The sequence below is a fragment of the Bubalus kerabau genome, chromosome 20, assembly GCF_029407905.1.
Source record: "Bubalus kerabau isolate K-KA32 ecotype Philippines breed swamp buffalo chromosome 20, PCC_UOA_SB_1v2, whole genome shotgun sequence".
NCBI lineage: Eukaryota > Metazoa > Chordata > Mammalia > Artiodactyla > Bovidae > Bubalus > Bubalus kerabau.
The window spans coordinates 15,469,641-15,476,084 of NC_073643.1; the positions used below are offsets into that span (position 1 = coordinate 15,469,641).

Genomic DNA, 6,444 nt, shown 5'->3' on the forward strand with positions numbered 1-6,444 from the left:
GGCCTGACTGGGACAGGCACCAACAGAGCTACCTAGGTGGCACTTTCACTCCACACCCAAACTCTACAGAGCTGCCCAGGCTGGGGAGGGGCTTGTCTGTGCCCCTCCAAGAAAGAAAGGATAGTTTCTCCCACCGCTGCACCCGTAAGCCTGGGTGTGGCTGGGAGAGGAACCGGGATGAAATCTGCCCGCTTGGGTGCTCCCAGCCCCCTGAGCAGAGGAGACTTGCAGCACTCTGAGATGCTTGATGCTCCCGGGAAGCAGGAAGTTTGTCTGGCTTTGCAATTCCATGTGCCGTGGAGCGGGAGCCCCAGCGCTCCCTGACATATTGCGCTTTAAACCTGTCACAGTAAATAGTCAGGAATTAATACACCAACTCCCTGAGTCTGGCAGTGCAATTTGCCATCTAAATTGTTACCTTCCACAGAGCGGTACATAAACAAAACGAGCAGGTCGCCGGGACTTTTCAGCAGACCTGGCACTCACCGGGAAATAGGTTCTTCACCAAAAGGAGGGAGGGGAAGGGACGGCAGGAAGTTGGCATCTCCCAGGTTCCTGCTGCCTGCCAAGCAGGGGGCAGGTGCCTAGCAGGCTCTGCCTTGTTTATCTCTACAGCCACCCTGAGAGGCAGGAATTACTGTTCCCCTCTTGCCAAGGAGGAAAGTGAAGGTCAGAGTCATTTGCTCAAGGTCACAAAGCTGGGGGATTAAGGAGTCACCCTCAGCCTGGGTGGTTCTGACCCGTGTCACCCCCCTCCACTGAATCAGATCTTAAAACAGTTCTGGGGGAAGAGTCAACGTGAGGTATGGGAGCTGTTCAGCCTGAAGAGGGACGGTAGACAGACCTCTGCCCACCCCCAGAGGCGGTCCTTCGACCCTTTCTGTGCATGCCTACCCCAGCAGTGGGTTCCTCCAGTTCCACACCCGCCACTCACTTGGGAGGACTGTCTACAGGCTGCCACAGCCCTCTGCCCACAAGAGCAAAAAGCTCTGCATGCCTGGAAGTTTCTGACCTCCCAGGAGTCCCTTAGCCAAGGACTGACTGACTGGGAACGAGGAAAGCCCATAAACTCTGAGGTGTGATCTTGCAGAGCTGTGCCTGGGTTCACAGCCCTGCTCCCTCAGCCCTCTCCCTCTGGGAGCACCACCCAAATAAATCCATTTCCCACGATCCCTGTCTCTGAGCCTGCGTCTGAGAAACTCACCCTAAGTCAGAGGGTTTCCTCCCTGAAGACAGCCGACTCGGATCTGGGGCAGAGTTGTCGGAACAATTCAGGTCTCTCCTCCTTCATTAATAAGTCACTGGGGGCCAGTAATTCTCTGTGCCCACCGCAGTGCCTGCACAAGAATCTTTGCCTGTTGATGAGTACACACTGGTAAAAACCTGTGCCTTTGGATGTATGATGAGTCATAATTTGAACCAAGATCCATAAATGCAGATTTTTTTATTTTTTATTGAAGCATAGGTGATTTATAATGTGTTAATTTCTGCTGTACAGCAAAGTGACTCAGTTATACATATATATGAGCTTCCCAGGTGGCTCAGTAGATAAAGAATCCACCTGCAATGCAGGAGATGCAGGACACGTGGGTTCAGTCCCTGAGTCAGGAAGATCCGCTGGAGGAGGGCATGGCAACCCACTCCAGTATCATTGCCTGGAGAATCCCATGGACAGAGGAGCCTGGTGGGTTACAGTCCATAGAGTCTCAAAGAGTCAGACACGACTGAAGTGACTGAGCACAGCGCACACATTCTTTTTAACATTCTTCTCCATTATGGTTTATTACAGGATATTTAGTTCCCTGTGCTATACAGTAGGATCTTGTTGTTTATCGATCCTAATTTGCATCTGGTGATCCCAAATTCCCAGTCCATCCCTTGGCAACAATAAGTCTGCTCTCTCTGTGAGTCTGTTTTGTAGAGAAGTTCATTTGTGTGATATTTTAGATTCTACATACAAGTAATAGCATCTGGCATTTGTCTTTCTCTTTCTGACTTAACTTTACTTAGTATGATAATCTCTAGTTCCATCCAGGTTGCTGCAAAAGCCATTATTTCATTCTTTTTATGGCTCAGTAATATTCTATTGTATGTATGTACAGCATCTTCTTTATTCATTCCTCTGTCGGTGGACACTTAGTTGTTTCCATGTCTTGGCTGTTGTAAATAGTGCTGCAATGAACACAAAGGTACATGTATCTTTTTGGAATTTTGCTTTTGTCCGGATGTATGCACAGGAGTGGGATCGCTGGATCATATGGTAATTCTACTTTTAGTTTTTTGAGGAAACTCCATACTGTTTTCCATAGTGGCTATACCAAGGTATACTCCAGCCAACAGTGTAAGAGAGTTCCCTTTTCTCCATACGCTCTCCATCTTTTATCATTGTTTGTAGACTTCTTAATGATGGCCATTCTGACCACTGTGAGGTAGCTCCTCATTCTAGTTTTTATCTGCATTTCTCTAATAATTAGCAACATTGAACATCTTTTCATGTGCTTTTGGCCATCTGTATGTCTTCTTTGAAGAAATGTCTATTCAGGTCTTCTGCTCATTTTTCAATTGAGTTTTTGTTGTTGTTCTGTTGTATGAGCTGCTTATTTATTTTGGAAACTAAGCCCTTGTCGGTCACATCTTTGCAAATATTTTCTCTCATTCCTTAGGTTGTCTTTTTGTTTTGTTTATGGTTTCCTTTGCTGTGCAAAAGCTTGTAAGTTTGCTTAGGTCCCATTTGTTTATTTGTGTTTTTATTTCTATTGCCTTGGGAGACTGACCTAAGAAAACATTGGTATGTTTTATGTCAGAGAATGTTTTGCCTATGAGCTCTTCTAGGAGTTTTATGGTGTCAGAAGTGCAGATTTTTCAAAATAAATTCATTTATTTTTAGTTGGAGGATAATTGCTTTACAATATTATGTTGGTTTCTGCCATATATCAAAAAATATGGAAGACTTCACGAATCTGCGTGTCATCTTTGCACAGGGCCCCTGCTAATCTTCTCTGTATTGGTCCAATTTTAGTATATGTGCTGCCAAAGCGAGCACAAAAGTGCATATTTTTAAAACCTCACCCATAAAAGGTGTCCCCTCTTCCCAGAAGGATCTTAATCCGACTGGTACGTCCCATTCACCCAACTTGGGATACAAACCAGTCGTCTCTCTTCTATTCTCTGATCACCCAGCTCCCGCCTTCCCACATCATCTGGAAGAAAATTCCTTCCCTGGACATTCTCTATCCCCATTTCCCAGTATCCTTGGGCCTTACAAACTTGAGAGGTCAGTCTTGCCTTGAAATGGCTGGTGGAGAGAGCGAGAGTCTGCCCAGTCTTGTTCCTGGTAATCGCATCTGCGGCTGCCACATGGTATCATCACAGAAGACTGGTCCTGAAGGGGTGGGCAGACTCGGGGTCAGAGCCACACTGCCCCACTGTGCAGGCTGCCCCCCGGCTCCAGAAATGCAGTGCTCACACACAGCCATGTGGCCCTAGAATACAAACATGCCGTCTGCAGCTGGTTCAGCTGTGCACAGCAGCCTGGCTCACACAAACCTCCCCACAGCTGGGATGCCTCAGCTAGGGCTCCAGGGTGGCAGTTCTTTGATGCACATTCACATATGCTTAGCCTGCTCTGTGTGTGCAGTGGGAGGAACATCCAACCGCAGCTCCCACCCTGCCTTCCTACCCGCCCTGCTCCTCACCCCCCACACTCACCAGCCTCTAGACTCCAATGCTGGTGAGCCAGGCTCACCAGCTCAGGCCTCCCTTCCTCGTGGTGAGCTCACCTTTGGGCCCCTGGGTGTCCTCTGGTCAAGGAGCTCAGTCAGGATGGCCCAGTTCCCCAGGAGGTCCTAACCTCTCTGAGCATCAGCAGTCATCTCCCCTCGACTCCCCCGTTACTTAGCTTCCACCTTCCCACCTAGGAAGCCTGTCGTTCAGTCACTTGTCATGTCCAACTCTTTGCGGCCCCATTGGCTGCAGCATGTCAGGCTTCCCTGTCCTTCACCATCTGCCGGAGCTTGCTCAAACTCATGTCTATCAAGTCGGTGATGCCATCCAACCATCTCGTCCTCTGTCGTCCCCTTCTCCTCCTTTTGCCTTCAATTTTTCCTAGCATCAGGATCTTTTCCAATGAGTCAGTTCTTCGCATCGTATTGGAGCTTCAGCTTCAGCATCAGTCCTTTCAATGAATATTCAGGACTGATTTCCTTTAGGGTTGACTGGTTGCAAGGTTCATCTCCTTGCAGTCCAAGGGACTCTCGAGAGTCTTCTCCAACACCACAGTCAGTTCAAAAGCATCAATTCTTCGGCTCTCAGGAAACCTGAGACTGAATTTTGTCTTCCTCAGAATTTGTATGTTGAAATTGTAATCTCTAGTTCCCCACACTTTGACCTTTTTGAGGGATTTTGTTTGTTTCTAAAATATTTATCTATTTGCCTGTGTCTGGTCTTAGTAGAGACCTTAGAAGATCTTTGATCTTCTTTGCAGCATGTGGGATCTTTAAATTGCTGGCATGCAAACACTTACTTGTGACATGGGGGATCTGTCCCCTGACCAGGGATCAAACCCAGGCCCCCTGCATTGGGAGCTCAGAGTTTTAGCTACGGGACCACCAGGGAAGCCCCAGCTGCGACCTTTTATGGAGATTGGGCCTTGAAAGATGTAATGAAGGTGAAAGTAAGGCATATAGCGGACCCTACTTTAGCTTGACTGGTGGCATCCTTATAACAGGAAGTGGTTAGACTATAGACCTGGACAAGGAAAAGCCGTGTGAGAACAGAGGCAGAGGGTGGCCAACTACAAACGCGGAGAGAGAGAAGGCAGCCCAGCTGACACCTTTCTCTTGGACTTCTGGCCTCCAGAATGGTGAGGAAAACTGTGAAATTAATTAATTTCTGTTGTTCAGGCCACCCACCCTGAAGTGCTTTGTTAGGGCTGTCCTAGCAGAGGAACAGAAAGCCCCTTGCAAACTTTCCCACCATCTCCCCTCTCTGCCTCCCCAGGGGTTTAAGGGCCAGCCTTGTTCTGATGCAAAAGGTGGTCACTTTTCCCCTCGGACAACACCGCCTCCTCATCTGATGAAGAGGAACTTCGTGATGAAGAGGAACCATTCTCATGCTCGCAGTGGCTTCCCACATCCCCCAGCCAGAAAAGGGGCTGGCAGCTGCTCGCCTACAACATTTCATTTCCGTAATCAAAGCTACGCAGCTGCCCCCACCAGCATCCCGCTCCCCAACTCTGGCCTGAGAGCTTTTGTCTTGTCTTGCGCCGTGAAGCCGCAGCGTGAGTCCCCCTAATGCCGTAGCAGGGTAACGGCACTCCTCGCTGCTTTGTTTCACCTTCCAGAATTGGAGAGGGTATCTACAGAATGGTATTTTCCCCCAAAAATAAAAATTTGCTGCCTGGAAGGTAGTCACTGCCCTCATAGACAGAAAAGAACACGCATTTCCTTTCCCTCATGTGCAGAGCTACCTCGAACGCCCCGGGGACTTCCCCCCCAGAGGGATCCAAAGCCACGCTGGACCCCGGAGATGGGAGCCACTGTTAATTTGGTTCCCTGGGTCACACAGAAAGGGAAGGCGGTGGCGCAGGCAGAGAGAGAGAGGCTGGTGCTTCCTGTCCGCTCACAGGGCTGCCGTACACTTTACATTTCCCAAAGGCCGTAATTATTTCCTGGAGAAGAAATTCAAATGACCCAGATAGTTAATTCAGTGAGACTGGCCCAAAAAAGTATTTACCTAAAAGACAGTTTTGTCAAAAAGAACATCACAACATGGTCAGGGTTTGCCTTCCCCTAGATCTTAGGAGTTCCCTCTGCACGGAGGACAGAGGAGGCCCAGCAGAAACCTGTCTCTGACTGCCTCCATCTCCTCTTCTATGTCCATCTCCGACCTCCTAGGACCCCCTTTTCCAGCCTCCAAGGCCCCAGGTTCTCCCCACCCCCATGTCTGCACCTCAGTCTCACAGTGACCGCCCCCTTCTGTTTACCTGGTACAAATACTCCATCCCTCAGTACAGGGAGCTCAGCTCTGAGTCAGGAGGAAACTCACTGGTGAAATTAATTCACCCAGAAGCTACTGTGTGGCCAACCGTGTTCAGGGCCCCTGGATGAGGGAGAGTTAGATGGGAGCCAAGCTGTCACTGGACGCGTAAGAAAATGGAGCTGAGGGGCTCCACAAAAGCACAATGCTATTGGTGAAAGGTATCCTGTTTGATGGGGCTTCCCAGGTGGCGCTAGTGGTAAAGAACATGCCTGCCAATGCAGGAGACATAGGAGATGTGGGTTCGACCCCTGGGTGGGGGAGATCCCCTGGAGGGGAGGGCATGGCAACCCACTTGCCTGGAGAATCCCAGGGACAGAGGAACGTGGCAGGCTACAGTTCATGGGGTCGCAAAGAGGCAGACGCGACTGAATGACTAACACACACGCATGCATTGTGTTTGCATCC

The 6,444-nt window shown here is 49.3% G+C and overlaps 1 non-coding gene across 1 annotated transcript; it reads right to left on the bottom strand.

Moving 5' to 3' along the window:
- Nucleotides 1-2,936: 2,936 nt before the first annotated feature.
- LOC129635654 (U6 spliceosomal RNA) lies at nucleotides 2,937-3,043 on the bottom strand. The gene has a single exon (XR_008706411.1). It is a non-coding gene; the product is annotated as a U6 spliceosomal RNA (small nuclear RNA).
- Between the last annotated feature and the right edge of the window lie 3,401 nt (nucleotides 3,044-6,444).